Genomic DNA, 16,439 nt, shown 5'->3' on the forward strand with positions numbered 1-16,439 from the left:
AAATAAGAAGCTAAAGTAAAGGGCTCTTTTAGGAGTGAGCACGTGGTCTCTAACTTGGATGAAAATCCCTACGGTCCCCTGAGAGCACCCTTATAAAATAAACCGTGCTTTGGAAGTGAGAAATGACGTGAAATGAGTTACTCTGAAATTCAGTTATTAAAATAGTCTACAGAACCCATGGTCTCTGGTAAAGGAATCATGCAGTACCACCTGGGAGTGCTAGATACTACTAACAGAAGGAAGAGGGACAAGGAACATTACTGCAGTGTTCCTTACTGACACTAGATGGTGATAAAGTTTTATCGTGCAATTAAATTTCAATTACACAGTTTGGCTGGGGTAGAAGTCCTTTAAAGAGCATCCCTCCAAGAAAGCCAAGCAAACATTTACTTCATTATTACTTGGTTAGTACTGTTTCTGAATTATAATTTCTGAGTGGAAATTAAAACTGAGTTGCTTGCATTGATTCCTGAATTAAATCCGTCTTTGGAAGGAGGTAGTTTAAATAAAGTAAATGTACTTATAAAAATGCACTTTATAAAAATTAATAGCAATTTTAGGGGCGCCTGGGTGGCTCAGTTGTTAAGCATCTGCCTTCGGCTCAGGTCGTGGTCCCAGGGTCCTGAGATCGAGCCCCGCATCAGGCTCCCTGCTCTGCAGGAAGCCTGCTTCTCCCTCTCCCACTCCCCCTGCTTGTGTTCCCCCTCTCGCTGTGTGTCTCTCTGTGTCAAATAAATAAATAAAATCTTTAAAAAATAATAATAATAAAATAAAATAAAAAATAATAGCAATTTTAATAACTGTACTCTTAGCATGCATTCAGTTATTCCTGAGCATACCTGAACTTTGGGATAATTTAGGCAGAGCTGAGTCATGGTTTGCTTTTGAAAGATCAGTACCTCTAAATCAAACCAGGGAGGGAAAAAAAAAAAAAACAGGAAAGCACTCCAATAATTACAATACATTTTCATTCCTTTCTGTCAAAATATTTCCTGTTACAAGAGGTTGTCTAGCTTAATAAATAAGAGCACAGGCCCTGGAACCAGATTGTATAGACTTAAATCCTAATTCTCCTCTGGATTGTATCTCAGTATCCAGCTCATAAATGAGCCACAAAAGAAACAGTATATGTGAAGCACTAAGAATAATACTTACAATTTAGAAATGCTGTTTAAGTGTGAACTATTATTATTATTCCACATACATTCCCTGTATCTGAGGTACAAAGTGCTATGGAGGGGCGCCTGGGTGGCTCAGTCGGTCAAGCGTCTGCATTCAACTCAGGTCATGATCCCAGGGTTCTGGGTCCCACATCGGGCTCCCTGCTCAGCAGAGTCTGCTTCTCCCTCTGCCCCTCCCCACACTAGTGCTCTCTCTCTCTCTCTCTCTCTCTCACAAAAATAAATAAAATCTTTTTTAAAAAGTGCTGTGGAAATGTATAGCAAAAACTGAAGCTTGAAATCTAGGTCAGTTTCCCAACGTTACACAATCAGCAGAGTCAAAAAGTCCACGGTTAAAGAAGACAAACATTTGGAATTGCGCTTTACTACTGACAGAGAAGGTATGCTTCCAAAGAAGAGGCATAAACCAGGACTGGAACACAAACCTTGTAAATCTTGAGCCAATGAACCTTCCACTGCACCACAACAAATAATTCTTATTTATTGACTGAAGGAACTCCTAAAAGACAGGTCTTGGCAATATTGGCTGCTAGTTCACTGACAGATGAAATTTTGAAATATTAACAAACACTTCCATCCAACTGCTTTATTTTAGTTATCACCACCTTCTGCCTCATGGGATGTTCTGCCTTACTTGCCTCAGAGAAGGAATGATACAGCAGAACCCAGAAAAAGAAAACATGTACTTTTTAAGTTTTTACCTTAACTCCAGCTAGCTCACATACAGTGTTACATTAGTTTCAGGTGTACAACGTAGTGATTCAGCCCTTCTGTAAGACACCATGTGCTCATCACGAGAGGCACGCCCCTTCATCCCCATCACCTACTTCACCCATCCCCCACCCCTTTCCACTCTGGTAACCAACAGTGAAAACAAAATATTTTTAAAGCTTAGGCCCAGGTATTAAGGCAAAAAGACTTAGAAGGAAACCTGACATGTTAGAACAGAGCTTCCCATATTGGTACTATTCAAAAAGATTCGTCTGATAAGGAGGAATAAGGAGATTTGAAAGACAGGCAAAGATACCAGTGGGCTCCAAAGAAGGGACTCTAGTCTCATCCCACTGCTATCCTAAGCTGAGTCCTCTGATTGAGGCTGGGGGAGGAATAATAAAACGCCCACATATATTTGGGGATTCTAGAGCAACATACTCTGCTCCCTCTCTAGGTGGAATCTGGAAGCCAGAGGACTCGATATTCCTGGGTCCAGCATGCCCAGTAGATGGAAAATCTGTATGCTGTATTTAGGCAGATGGTCCTGTGAGTCCCACAGAGCTCTCAAAGCCACAGACTGGTGTGGTGGCAGCAGAATGATGCCAGAAATGCAAGACGAGCGCAGAGGCAGAGTTTCTCATGGTGCAGCCAGTAAGGAAGCATTAGAACATTACTGACATGGAGAGAGCTACAGCTCTGAGAACCGACAGGAAGAGGCTTGGCCATCAGAAGCAAGGGAGAACACAGCAGGAACCACCCCGGGGAGTGGGTGTATCCTTTAAGATATTGGCTCAGCTGCTTTCACAGAGACCAAAAGAACAGAGCCTTAGCAAGACAGAACACTCATTTCTGTCCCATACAAGTTCAGGGTAGTAGTGGTCCAGGATGCTGGAGCTGCCCTGCTCCACCAGGCCAACCAGGAGCCACTCCCCCAGGATATTGCCCTCATGCCCTTCCAGAAACAAAGCTGGCTCATCATCACCCTACCTTCATTCCAGCCTTGGAGAGAGAGAAAAAGGAACATGGAAAGTTGAGGGACTGCAGATGCCGTTTAAGGGCATGACCCAGAAGTTGACACATCATTCCTGTTCACCACCCATCAGCCAGCCCTTAGACACATGTCCATACCTAGCTTTAGGAGACTCGGGAAATGTAGTCACTAGCTGGGCAGCCAGGTACCCAGATAAAAATAAGGTGGTTTTTGACTAAAGAAAGAGAAAATGGATATCTGCAGATAAGTGGTGATCTCTGCCACTGTCCCTGTCACATATCCCAGGGGGGATATGTACAGAGGACAAAATTGAACACTGTCAAATGCCTCAATTCTACGTAAATCCATAAATACTTTGAATCTTAAATGCAACCCTGGGTAAGTAGGGGAGGCCTGAAATTTAACAAAATTAAGTTTCTTGCACTCCACAGAATGAAAACATAAAATAGAAATTAAATTCAACTATTGAAAAAAATGAAAGATACACCTAAGTACACCTTAGTTTGTGGACTGACATTTATAGCAGCTACTCTTAATGCAGACTACTTAAATAGGCTTGAAAAAATAAAGCTGTAGTTCTCTACAAAACCTTGACAGATTTTGATTTTGCAATTACTGTGATATAGTAACAATTTAATAACAACGAAGACCTTGTTAGATGTGCTTTTAAAATGATTCAAAACAGTTTTGCCAAATTTATTTATTCATTTTATCTCTAAATTCCTATGCAGTTTATTCCCAAACTTCTTTCCACGGACCGCTGTAACAGGTATGGGCACGTAATCAAGAACAGTCCGTCTGTAAACTGGCCAGTGTATTTCAGATGGCTTTAAACAAAGGCTCTGCCCAAACCGATTATGATGATAAACAAGACAATAAAATTGTCCCTCTTGGACATCTGATCCAGAACTAGATTGGAGAAAGTATGATAGAACTAATTAGAGAAGCAAAGAAGTCTCAGAATCAGGCCATGGTCTCAAGGTACCATCAGTTAAATGAACGTGTGACACGAGATAGAAATCACCATCAGTACTTGGGCTATGAACTCAAAAGCAACTGATATCCTTCCTACATTTTCTCCTTTTCCTTGCAGGTGGGTTGGAGACATGGATCTAGTTCCCGCCCATGAAAGGTGAGAAGGGTCTTGTATCACTTCTGGATCCAGGTCCTGAAACCAAGGGAGAGTCCTTCAGTTCTCCCATTCCTCATGCAGTGACTTTGGAAGCCACTTGTTAATACGGCAACATCACAAGATGGAGGCGCCCGGGGTCTCTGAGTGGAAGAAAATCTCTACTGATGACAACATTTTGTGTGGGCAAGAAATAAACGTTTGTTGTGTGAAGCCCCTGAGATTTCAGAGCTGGTCTATTGTGGTAGCTAGTGGGTAGTTATCCAGACTAACACAGTAACCAAATGTCTCAGTGTTGCCCATACTATAATTATTCTAGTGCTAATAATTGCACAGTTGCAACTTGTCCTTAAAAAGAACCAGTAAGTCTGGAGCATTTGATTACAGCCAGGGTCTGTCCTGACCATGGCCGTATCCATTCTGATTATGCCCTTGCTGTCTCATTTGGTAAATATGTCACATATTGCCCTGCTTATGGGGAAACCCTATCTCCTTGTGTCCTTCAATATATACTGTGAGAACTTAAAAATGTAACATGTATTTTTAAGTTATGAGCCAGAAACTTTAAATTAATGGATCAAATCCGAGAGACTTACTATATACATGAGACAAAAAGAGAAAAAGCTTAAATACAGGGGACGAAAATGAGACCAACTTAGAAGAAAGAAGAAGAAATAAAGTCTTTATGTCTTGAGTTAGTAAGATCAAGAGGAAACAACTCAAAAGAGAAAATGGTTATCTATCCATGTAAGAGGAAGTGAGTTTCCATTTAGGTACCCTTCAGTTATTTCAGTCTATAAAATCATGGCATTCCAAGAAGAGATACCATTTCATCTTGCTTCTTAATAACTTAACTGTGCCTATTTGTTATTTGCACATCACTTGAATACGTTTAGAACAATCGTAATGTATTTCACATATATTCCTGAAATTAAAATTTGTGTTTCTTATACAGACAAAATAGGAAAAGAGGTCATCTAACCACTAACATGAATGTTTTAAAGAATTATATCCCATTTTCATTTGATTCTCTCTCAAGATAAAAAGATTGCCTAATACTTTAGCATGTAGGGAACAAAACTTCTCTCAAATTGCTTTTGTCTTTTCTGGACTTATTGTTGCAATTATTATAGTATTATAGAACACATATGTATCCAAATAATAGAAATATTGACTAAAACGCATATTACCTTATATAAATCTTTACTATTTAATTATATATTAAAATGATATTTCATTTTGTATGCTAACGACATAAAAAGCTACCATTCTTACAGAATGCAAAATAGAATTCTGAAGTTTAAATATACATTCCATTTATAACCCGCTTTCCCTACAAGGCTAATAACATGAAATCAATTTTTTTAACGTGGACTTAGATAATAAAATTATTTTTAACCAATAAAAGAACAGTTTATTAACTCCCAGGCCAAGAGTTGACTGGGAACCTGAATGTGACTAAAGCTATTTTCCTGAAACTTACCCTCCCCTGGGACGCATAACCGACTGAGCCACGCAGGCGCCCCTCCCATAGGGCATTTCTATATTCAAACACCTTTCAGGTCTGTTGTACGTTGCTGCAACTTACAACACAGTATTAAATATAGCGATCCTATGAACAGCTCTATGAGATAGAGAAGACAAATTCTTATATTCCTAAGGTCCACAAACCCAGCATACTGACCCTCTTCAAGTTGAATTCAGTCCACAGACCTGTATGTCTAATTTATGAGACTCATAAACTTTTTTGTAGTTAGCTGCCAATATTTAAAAGTTTCAGACTTTCACATTTTAAAAAAATTTAAAAATAAAAATTAGAAAACTTGGGGCACTTGGCAGACTCAGCCGGTAGAGTGAGCGACTCTTGATCTCTGGGGTTGTTAAGTTCGAGCCCCACGTTGGGTGTAGAGATTACTTAAACATACAATCTTAAAACAGAAACAAAAAGAGCCTTGCTGTCCCAGAGGCCCACATTCCCAGGTGGCAACAAGTGGCTTCAGCTGAGGTGGGTAGAGGCTGAGAAACATTTGAGGAATCTTTCTCTCCAATTCACTTCAATCCCCACCTCTCTATATTACCCCCAAGACTGATAATGGAGTCAGTTACCATTTATCTTGTTCTGCGGGCCTCCTTCTTGCAAAGCGTGGCCCGCCTGGCCCCTGGGGTCTGTGGGAAAAGGAATCAGCCAGGTCACCCCTGTCAGCCCAGGAATGGTGGGGATGCACGGCTCAGACCTGAGGCTTGCGGCGCTCGTTGGAAATGCACGCAGCTGGATTTGGAGATAACTTAGAAGGTTAAATATGGAAAAGACCTTCACACATCATCTCAAACTCCTCATTGTACAGAAGAGGAAACTGAGGTCCCAGGGGGCCCTGTGACTTGCGCCACATCACACCGTGAATTTACAGAAAAGCCCAGCCCAGAGCCCAGGTCTTTTAACTCCAGAATGAGCCCCCTGGAGAAACAGAAACAGGAAAAAGAAACAACTGCAGAGAAAAGAAGGAGAGTAGGGACGAGCTTCCCTCCCCCCATCCCCCAGGCCGTGGCAAGCAGCCAACGGCAGCTCACTGCATATTTAATTTAAACCTTTGTCTGCCCTGGCAAGGACAAAGTACAATCTGTTTTATGTAAAAAGTCTTCCCTGAGGAAAGCCTCGGCCTCCAGCTGCGAAACTGATTGATGTTCCTAAAGCCCCCAGGAACCTCTGCTGGGATCTGAGGTTGTGGTTTCCAAAAAAAGAGTTTGTGAAAAAGGAAGCGCTGAAAACAAATTTTTTTCCTTTATTGTGTTTCTCTCAATCTGGGAGAATTATACTGCAACATGAGGGGGGAACATGCAAATAAAGACTATATTTTAAAATCAGATTTTGGGGTTCCACAGGGGAGGGGCTCGGGAGGCAATCTGCGGGGGGAGGAAGACGGGAGATGTGTCTAGAAGCTTTATATGCATAGCAAGCACTCTGCTTTACTTAGATTGCCCCTTCCAATCAATAAAGATACCAAAATGTTCTAAAGATGCTTTAGCCACACTTGGCAGGAGACCCGCAGCACTGATGTTTGTATTTGAAATGTGTGTGAAATGTTCTAATAGAGATTAAAATCCATATTATTTTGAGAATTTTGTGGTATTCCTGATACCCGGTTAAGGAGACCCCGATTTGGGGTGACACTTCTGGCGACACCAAGGCCAGTTTTGAAATCCAGTCCTTGAGTTGCCTCAGAGTGCTCCTGGACGAGTCGGGGTCAGAGGCATCTCCTGCCAGGCTTCTGTTCCATCCCCAGTGATCTCGACCCGCACTTGGGGCCCCATGCACAGACAGCACCGAAGTGCTCAGCCCCACCGCGAGCAAAACCCCTACAAAAGTTCTGAGGCTAAGATTAACCCCGAAGGACCGGCCTTTCCTACTGGCCCTTAGTCTCACCTGGAGCAGAGGACGTGGCAGTGGGAGAGGCGGACGCGGGTTAGGGTTCAAGGGCCTGCCTTCACCTTGAGGCTCGGTGTGGGGGTGAACTTCAGCTCCGAGCGAGAACAAAGCCACTGCCAGGTCAGGGCTAAGGAGCTGGGGCCGATCTTGGGCTAGTGCCAGGACCCAGAAACCGTTGCCATGAGCCACCAGCTGGCTCATGTCCCAGGACCATGTGCAGCTGCCGTGCAGGCCAGATGGGGCCTGCAGACTGTCGCCGTGCCAACCACCCCATTAGGCCTCCAGGGCTCTGCTCCTGTCAGGCTCACACCCAGTGGCCCGTGTACCTTGGCATCAGTGCGCCTGTAGGTATATTCTGAGGTGGCTGAATAGACCTTCAGAAAAGCCGCGTGACCTGCTGGTTCTTACAGTTCTGGACATGATCCTGCTCTAAAAATCCACAGAGGTCAAGATGTATAGTGGCAGATCTCTGAAGTTTGTTGGCCTGAAGAAAATGAACGAATCAACTACATCCCTTAACTCCGTGTGGTCTAAGGTGCCTGTCATTAGGACTTTAACAAGAACAACCCAGGCGCCACTGGCTGTGGAAATAGAAAGCCCACCTCTTACGCCCTAACAGTGAGGGCAGATCAATAAATGGCCATATACACAGCTGTTTCTAGATGGCTTCCTGGTGTCTTGAGCATTACACTTTAGTAAGAAAGTTAACAGCAATACAATCATTGCGAAAAGGCCGAAAGGGGGGAATTTTTATTTTAAACAATATACTATTCCTTTTATATACTAGATCATTTTCTGTATCAGTGGCTATTCTCCAAAGCAGCTGGTACCACCGACCCTCTGGAAACTCTGTTCCAAAAGATCAAGCTTGGGGCGCCTGGGTGGCTCAGTCGTTAAGCGTCTGCCTTCAGCTCAGGTCATGATCCCGGGATCCTGGGATCGAGCCCCGCATGGGGCTCCCTGCTCTGTGGGAAGCCTGCTTCTCCCTTTCCAGCTCCCCTGTGCTTGTGTTCCCTCTCTCCCTATCTCTCTCTGTCGAATAAATAAATAAAATAAAATCTTTTTAAAAAAAAATCAAGCTTCTTCTTCTCGTAATTTTGTTCCCTTCCAAACTCGTTAGACCCTCTTCTGCTTGGGTCCAAATTCCTGCATTTTTTTTAAATTTTTTATTGTTATGTTAAGCAAATTCCTGCATTTTTAACAGGCTGTCCATCTTCAGATTCTCTTCTCATCAAGGAGAATCCTGTACAAGTTTGGTAAACTTTGGTCTTAAGGCATGCTCCCTAATGAGAATAAAGGTCAAGATCCTACAGTGGGGCCACCAGGATCAGTCCCATGGAGAGTAGCCCAGTAGGGCTTAAGCTATAAAGACAAATAAGACAAGATCTCTATGCTAGGGAAACTCGTAATCTAGGGGAGGCCATGGATATGTGGCTTAACAAGGTGATAAGTGGAAGCTAGCAGTGTGAACCAAGTGCTATGGGGACTCAGAGGCAGCAGTGATTAATTATGCTGGGTGTAGGGATTAAAGATCTGGGACTGCTTCCCAGAGAGGGTAACAGTTGAGCTGAAACTTAAAGGATAAGCGGGCTTTGATCAGGAGGAAATTTAGTGGGCAGAGCGCTCAGCAAGATGCATTCCAGGAGAAGCCATGGCGCAGAAGACTTCCAGACACTGAGAAGTGATGATGTATTAAATGTCGGGAGCGCAAAAGACCCTCTGGTACAGCTGAAGTTTCCGGTATAATGTCAGCGTGACACGAGAAAGACTGAAGAGTTAGGTTAGGCCAGATGATGACAATCTTGGAAAGCAAACTCCATGGACTTTATCCTGAAGGCAGTGGTGAAGCAAGTGAAGGATTTTAAGCAACTGGCTGGTAAAAGAATTTAGGTTAGTGTAGTATGGGTGATGAGCAAAATTTTCTAGAAATGACTCTGGGAGGTCACTTGAGGCAGCCTGGGCAGGCCAACAGGAGCAGGGCCTTCCCCCTTCTCCCAGTGGGATGGACTCCCTCCAACTCAACTTAGCTTCCTCTATAGGACTGGAGGCTTCTTCTCTGCCTCCTCAAGCCTCAAATCTCCAAAGGTGAAAAACTGGCTTTCCTGGACATCCTGAAAACATTTAACACTATTTGACGCCTGGTGCCCTAGTAGTGTTTGTATCCCCGCAGATGAGTTGTTCTCTCACTTTCCCTATATGGAAAGCAACAAGGAGATAGAACATAAACCTTCCATATTCCAGTAGATGTCTTTCCTTAGATCGATGAAAGGCTAAGATCACAGACTTCTGCTCTTCCTGCAGACACTTGCTTAGTATGTTTCATCAATAAAGTCTATTTCTAAATCCATATCAGAGAGTGTAGTGGAATGCTTTCTGACCATGGTGCTTTATGACCACAGTGACTCATGAAGGTACCACCACATTGCACCATAATGGGGTATCCTAAGAATGGAATAAGACATTACCCATTGTCAGATAAGACTCTTTATGTTATAACAGGGGCGCCTGGGTGGCTTAGTCAATTGGGCTTCAGCTCAGGTCATGATCTCAGGGTTGTGAGATCGAGCCCCATGTTAGGCTCTGCACTGAGTGTGGAGTCTGCTTGAGATTCTCTCTCCCTCTCGCTCATCCCCTCCCCCACCCCCCACTGCTTGTGCGCACGGACACCCTCTCCCTCTCTAAAATAAATAAAATCTTTAAAAAAATTATTTAAAAAAAAGACTATGTTGTAACAGAGGCTCCAACTAAAACTGGCTTTAAAATTGAAGGGGATTCTTGGTTCTCGTAACTGTTGGGTGGACATAGTTGATCAAGTGTTTCAATGATATCAGTGGTCCATTTCTTTTTGCCTCTCTGCTCCACCTTCTCGAGTGTCAGCCTCATTTTAAGGCTGACTCCCTAACAGTTGTAGGAAGACTGTCAGTCATAATCAAGTCTCAAACATTCACATCCAATGGCAAAGAGGGCTTCCACACCAGCATTCCAAGCCAGTATCCTGAAATCCATCCTAATTGGATAAATTCATCTCACCTGTCTATGCTCACACCGATCCATGTATTGATTTAACAAATATCTATTGATGTCTATTACCTGTTAGCCACTGTTCTAGATCCTGAGCCATTGAAATAACATTGAATGACTGATTTGGTTAAGCCAACTGGTACCCACCACTAGAGCTGGGAGTATGTTCAGTTTCCTCCAAAGCACATGGACTGTATAGGGGTGCAAATAAATACTTGAATAAAGATGTCCATGCTATTAGGAGTGGGGGAGGAGAGAATGGATATTAGGAAGGTGACCAAGAAACTCTTTACAGTCTTGCTACTGAAAGTGTGGTCCATGAACTGGCCTTACTGGCATTGCTTGGGAGCTTACTGTAATTGCAGAATCTCAGGTAGTACCCCAGTTCTACTGGATCAGGATTTGGATTTTAAGAAGACCCCCAGGTGTTCCATGTTAACATAAAACTTTGAGAAACACTCATCTACAGGATAGATAAAAATGTGATGATTGGGGGTGCCTGGGTGGCCCAGTCATTAAGTGTCTGCCTTTGCCTCAGGTCATGTTCCCAGGATCCTGGGATCGAGCCCCACATCAGGCTCCCTGCTCCGTTGGAAGCCTGCTTCTCCTTCTCCCACTCCCCCTTGTTTGTGTTCCCTCTCTCGCTGTGTCTCTGTCAAATAAATCAATAAAATCTTAAAAAAAAATGTGATGATTGGGCCTGTAGGGTAAAGAAGTTGGAGAACAAACCAAATGGTCTATGTAGCAGATGCAAGTTGGGATGACTACCAGCTCATAACAGTTCTCCCATGGAGAATTGTGCAGCTGTACCCTCTGTCAGAGATGATTCATCCAAAGAGAGATGTACCTGCCAAGGTGTGCCAATTAATGGATCATTCTTCTAGGTCTTCGAAACATGAATAGGGTTAAATGGTTATAAAAGGCTGTTGAAGAGAGTTGCAGGTTGACAGAACCCTGGCAGGCCCAGAAGTACCTAATCTGGGGACCCTCAAAGTGCTCTGAGGCTTGGTTATTGGCAACAACCCCGATTCATCCATCCTCTAAAATATCCCCCTTCAATTAGCCAAAAAGGGTTTTTATTGCTGTCATTGAAACAACCTTAACTTCCACTGCTTTGACTTTCTCAGTATAGACATCTACTGATGATGAGAGTGTTTGGTCTGCCTAAGGGGAAGACCAAAGTTAATCCATTTCCCTACATAGTGTCTGAGATGCATACACTGCTTTTTCCCCTCTGCTTCCAAACTTGACCCCCAACACAGGCCATGAACATTGAATTTCATTCACAATTGACAAAAGCATAAAAAGCCATTTTTATAGTATTTTTTAAAAAATTCTATGTATTCTGAAATGCTCGTGGATTTCATAACAAATGTTCCATTTGGGATTTACTTTCTGTATATAAATTAATGTATCTTTCTAGAAAGATCGATCCATGTGTCCTCTTTAATCTCACCATCTATTGTTGCCTTTTTTCAGATGCAGCTGCCTTTTATAAATATATCTACCAAATGACTGAATTGTTGTTATACCAATTTTTCCTCTTTTACATGCAAAATGTTTTCAGTCAAATGTTGGCTAATAGCTAGGCTGTTTGGAAATTAACAATCCTAATACATGGGAAAAACAATATAGGCATTTAAAGCTTAATTACTTCTTTAGGCTCACTGTGAGAAAATCAAGGCTTTTTTTTTAGTCTGATTCTGTATTCCTTGGAGTATTTCATCTTATGCTACAATATTCTCATTTTCTCCTTCTTCTTCAAAAACGAAAACAACCCTAATACAACAAAACAACGAAGAGGTCACATCTCACAAGGAACAAACATGACATCACATGGGGAAGTGAGTCACCGTGCATCAGACTGGGAACTGAGTCAGGACTAAACTGACTCACATCTTTCTGGGCCAAGAACCAATTCTAGTTATATCATGCTGGAAAATGACTCATTGACTACCTTTATTAGGTCCCCTCAACATCAAATCAACTGCAAATTGGAGTAGGTCTTATGAAACTCAGGTGTCTCTGCTTGAGCCATTAGTCTCTGCCGGTGCAAAATAGAGGATTTGTGTCTATGAAACTCACTGGCTGTTTGGCCACAAGAACTCAAGAAGCCTACTTTTGTCAACAGCATGTTGCACTTATCTGAGCTGACCACATCGAAACATAAGAGTATGCATAAACTTTGCAGTCTCTATGCAATAAGCACATTTGTTGATAATCTATCAGTCAACTGAAAATCTGTTATCTTTCGTGTGTTTTTAAAAAAAATGTTTGCTATAGAAAATAATCCAAAAAGGCAACTAACTGTTCAGCACTTTTGTCAATTGAAGGTCAAAGTTCAGCAATAGCTAATAGCACTCTTCTCTGACTTATAGTTACCCTTGCCACTAAACTGAGTAAAACTGATACAGTATTCCAGTTAAAATAGGAAAGGGAGGGGCACCTGGGTGGTGCAGTCCAACCTTTGGTTTCTGCTCATGTTGTGACTTCATGGTCTGGAGATCCAGCCCAATGTCAGGCTCAGCATGGAGTCCGCTTGAGATCTCTCTCCCTCTCCCTCTGCCCCTCCCACTCGAGCTCTCTCTTTCTGTCTCTCTCTAAAATAAATAAATCTTTAAAACAAAAATTGGAAAGGAAGACAGGGAAAATTAGAGCCCCAAAATCATAAGATAATTCCCAAAACATCTTCAATAAATACATTAGGAGGAACTATAAGTATTATTAATACCTGGAAGTCTAAAACGGATATTGTTTTTAAAAGAATCCCCTAACTGGCTAATCTAGCCTTAAACATATAGGAATTCCACATACATATCCAGAAGTTTGGACAACACTGCGGCTACTCTTTCGTAGGACAGTTGGCTAGGGCAGGACATCAGCTTCTCCCTGGAGAGAGGACTTTTAGAGTGCTCTCCAATCATCTCCAGGTCCCTAGGGTCCCCACTAGTCTCTTTTGTCACAACCAGATTCATTTCTCATTACTTGCTTGATCCCTGGTAAGCATTTGAGTTTGCAACCCCTGATAAGTAGATTCCAAATTTTTCTTACTACTAAATAATAAAAAGAAATAGAAAATTTTAAAGGAAGTTAAATATTTTAAAAGCATATTCATATTGCAGCTTGGCCAATCTTCTTTTCAATCAGATTTTTCTTTATTAAACACGTACTGAGGATCTTGTTCGTGCCAAGACAGTGGGCTGGATGCTTGACATTAAAATGTAGGCTAATGTCCTTGCCCTCGAATTGCTTGTGATGTAATTGGCCAGGTCACAAAAGCATGTCCTTTATTTAAAATTCTTTTTTTTTAAAGATTTTTTATTTATTTATTTGAGAGAGAGAATGAGAGAGAGAGAGAGCACATGAGAGGGGGGAGGGTCAGAGGGAGAAGCAGACTCCCTGCCGAGCAGGGAGCCGGATGCGGGACTCGATCCCGGGACTCCAGGATCATGACCTGAGCCGAAGGCAGTCGCTTAACCAACTGAGCCACCCAGGCGCCCTCCTTTATTTAAAATTCTACCTTAAAAAGCATTAACATGAGACTCCAAGACTTTATATAATTTAACCAAAACCACAGACGCTAGAGCTTATCTTTGTCCATTTAGGGGTCTTTACCTTCCAATTAAAAACATTGCAGTACTTAATATTTGAGTAGTACTATGCTAAGGGATATAGACTCCTGTAGGGCACAGTCTTTATCCACAAGAAATCTATATATATATATTTTTTAAGATTTTATTTATTTATTTGACAGAGAGAGACACAGCGAGAGAGGGAACACAAGCAGGGGGAGTGGGAGAGGGAGAAGCAGGCTTCCTGCGGAGCAGGGAGCCTGATGCGGGACTCGATCCCAGGACCCTGGGATCATGACCTGAGGCGAAGGCAGACGCCTAACGACTGAGCCACCCAGGCGCCCCAGGAAATCTATATTCTATTAGGCTTGCAACATTAACCAAATAATTCAAATATCTGGCAACCAGTGATGATACGTAGGGCTGAGAAGCCACCTTAGCTCTCAGAGATCACTTTCTGGGCGGGTGTGTGGAGAAGGCCCCAACTCACCTCTGAGGCTTGAGCAGCTCTTCTGCAGACATCATCCTTGACTTAATTATTCTAACCTAAACCAAGGCTGTAAGCCAGCTGAAGAAGAGTTGCGGTTTTCCCCAGAAAGCCTACATAATTCTGACTAGTAACCACAGGGAAAGTTTAAGCAAGGAAGTAGTGGTGAGAGTGGGAGGAAGGAGAAAGAGAAATAGAAAGTCCCAAAGAGAAGCTCAGTCAACGGGCAGGCTCTGGATAACCTTCAGATTCCGCAGCCCCTGCCCACTGGATTCATCAACTGCCCTGAAGATTTTGCCAATAATGGGGGTCAAGAGGATTCAGTTACGGTCAGATGGTGACCTTCGTGTGGAAGTTCTGAGCCTATTCACGCCATGATCCATCCTCCTCTCCCTTTCCCTTGTGTCCCTGCTCTGCCATCCCGCTCTGACCTGCACAGCTGGCAAAGGGGAGCTGATCTCCACAGCTGGTTTTTCCTGAGCTTCCAGTGTCGCTGGCTGCCCTCTGCGATGGGCCAACGAGAGCCCTGGCATGAGACTGTGGAGGAGATGGAGGTGGGGAGAAACATGAGGCCGCCACTTCCTCCACCTTGGATGGCCTCTCAGATGACTGAATGGTCTCCTCTCTGGCTTTAGCTCCCGCAGACAGGGCTGTCAAATTTCCAGCCAAAGCTAGGTGACCCTGGTTCCTGTGGCCTTGCCTAGATGTAACTCTGCCTCCCTCACCTCTCTCTCTGTTGATAAGCCCATTTTTCCCAGCTTCTTCATCACCTGTGTTAACAGCTCCTATGTTGAATTTCTTCTCTTATAAATACGTAAAGCGGTTTCTGATTTCCTTGCTAGATCCTGATATATATCTTCGATATATTAAAATATATATGAAATATATATGAAAAAATATCTATTTGATACATTAAAATGGTGACTTGCCAAGTAGTCCAGTTACAATATTCAAGAGTAGAGCACAATTACTAAGTCTTTCCTACACCCGTCCCCCACCTCCCAATATGTAGGCATTACATAAATGACTATTCAAAGAGAAAGTCTATCTCCCTGAGCTTCAGGAAAAACTGGGCCCCTAGCTGAGTAGGAGCAATTGTAACATGAATCCATTGTCCTGAAAGTGTGTAATAAGCAACCAAATGCCCCCCAGTCACCAGGTCTTTGGAGCATCACCTATGAGAGACGACCAGTATTGTAATAGGCATGCAGCTCAGCCCACAAACCTGGGTGTGCCAAGAGTTCTTGCAATTCTCAGGTTTATTTAAATAAAGAAGATTTAAAGAGGTAGTGAGAGGAGATAAAAGCAGAAATGTTTCTATTTTTTTAAAAAAGAGGAAGGCAGAGATGAAAATCAGAAAGAGATGGGGTGAAAGGAGCTAGCTTGTGGGGTCTTGTGGTCTGAACAGCAGTGCATTCAATGCCCATCATGGGACAAGGACGGAGAGGGAATGAAATGTGCTAGTTCCTCCTTAGTTAGGTCACCCTCGTGGCTTCACAATTTAGTCAAAATGCCCACATTTTGGAAAAATAGATATTTCTAGACAAAAATTCAAAACTGCACTTCATAGTAAACAAAGAATGATTTGCAAACTGACTTCCTTTTTACAAATCAAAATATAAAGTTTCTCTTCTTTAATATATAAATATATATGTAGGGGCGCCTGGGTGGCTCAGTTGGTTAAGCGGCTACCTTTGGCTCAGGTTGTGGTCCCAGGGTCCTGGGCTGGAGCCCCGCATCAGGTTCCCGGCTCTGCGGGAAGCCTGCTTCTCCCTCTGCCCTTCCCCCTGCTCGTGCTCTCTCTCTCTCCCTCTCTCTCTCTCTCTCTCTCTCTCTCTCAAATAAATAAATAAAATCTTTTTTTTTTTAAGATTTTATTTATTTATTTGAGAGAGAGAGAGAATGAGAGATAGAAAGCAC

This window comes from Callorhinus ursinus, unplaced genomic scaffold (assembly GCF_003265705.2).
Source record: "Callorhinus ursinus isolate GAN/ISIS: 27379988/994484 unplaced genomic scaffold, GSC_fseal_2.0 scaffold69, whole genome shotgun sequence".
NCBI classification, from domain to species: Eukaryota; Metazoa; Chordata; class Mammalia; order Carnivora; family Otariidae; genus Callorhinus; species Callorhinus ursinus.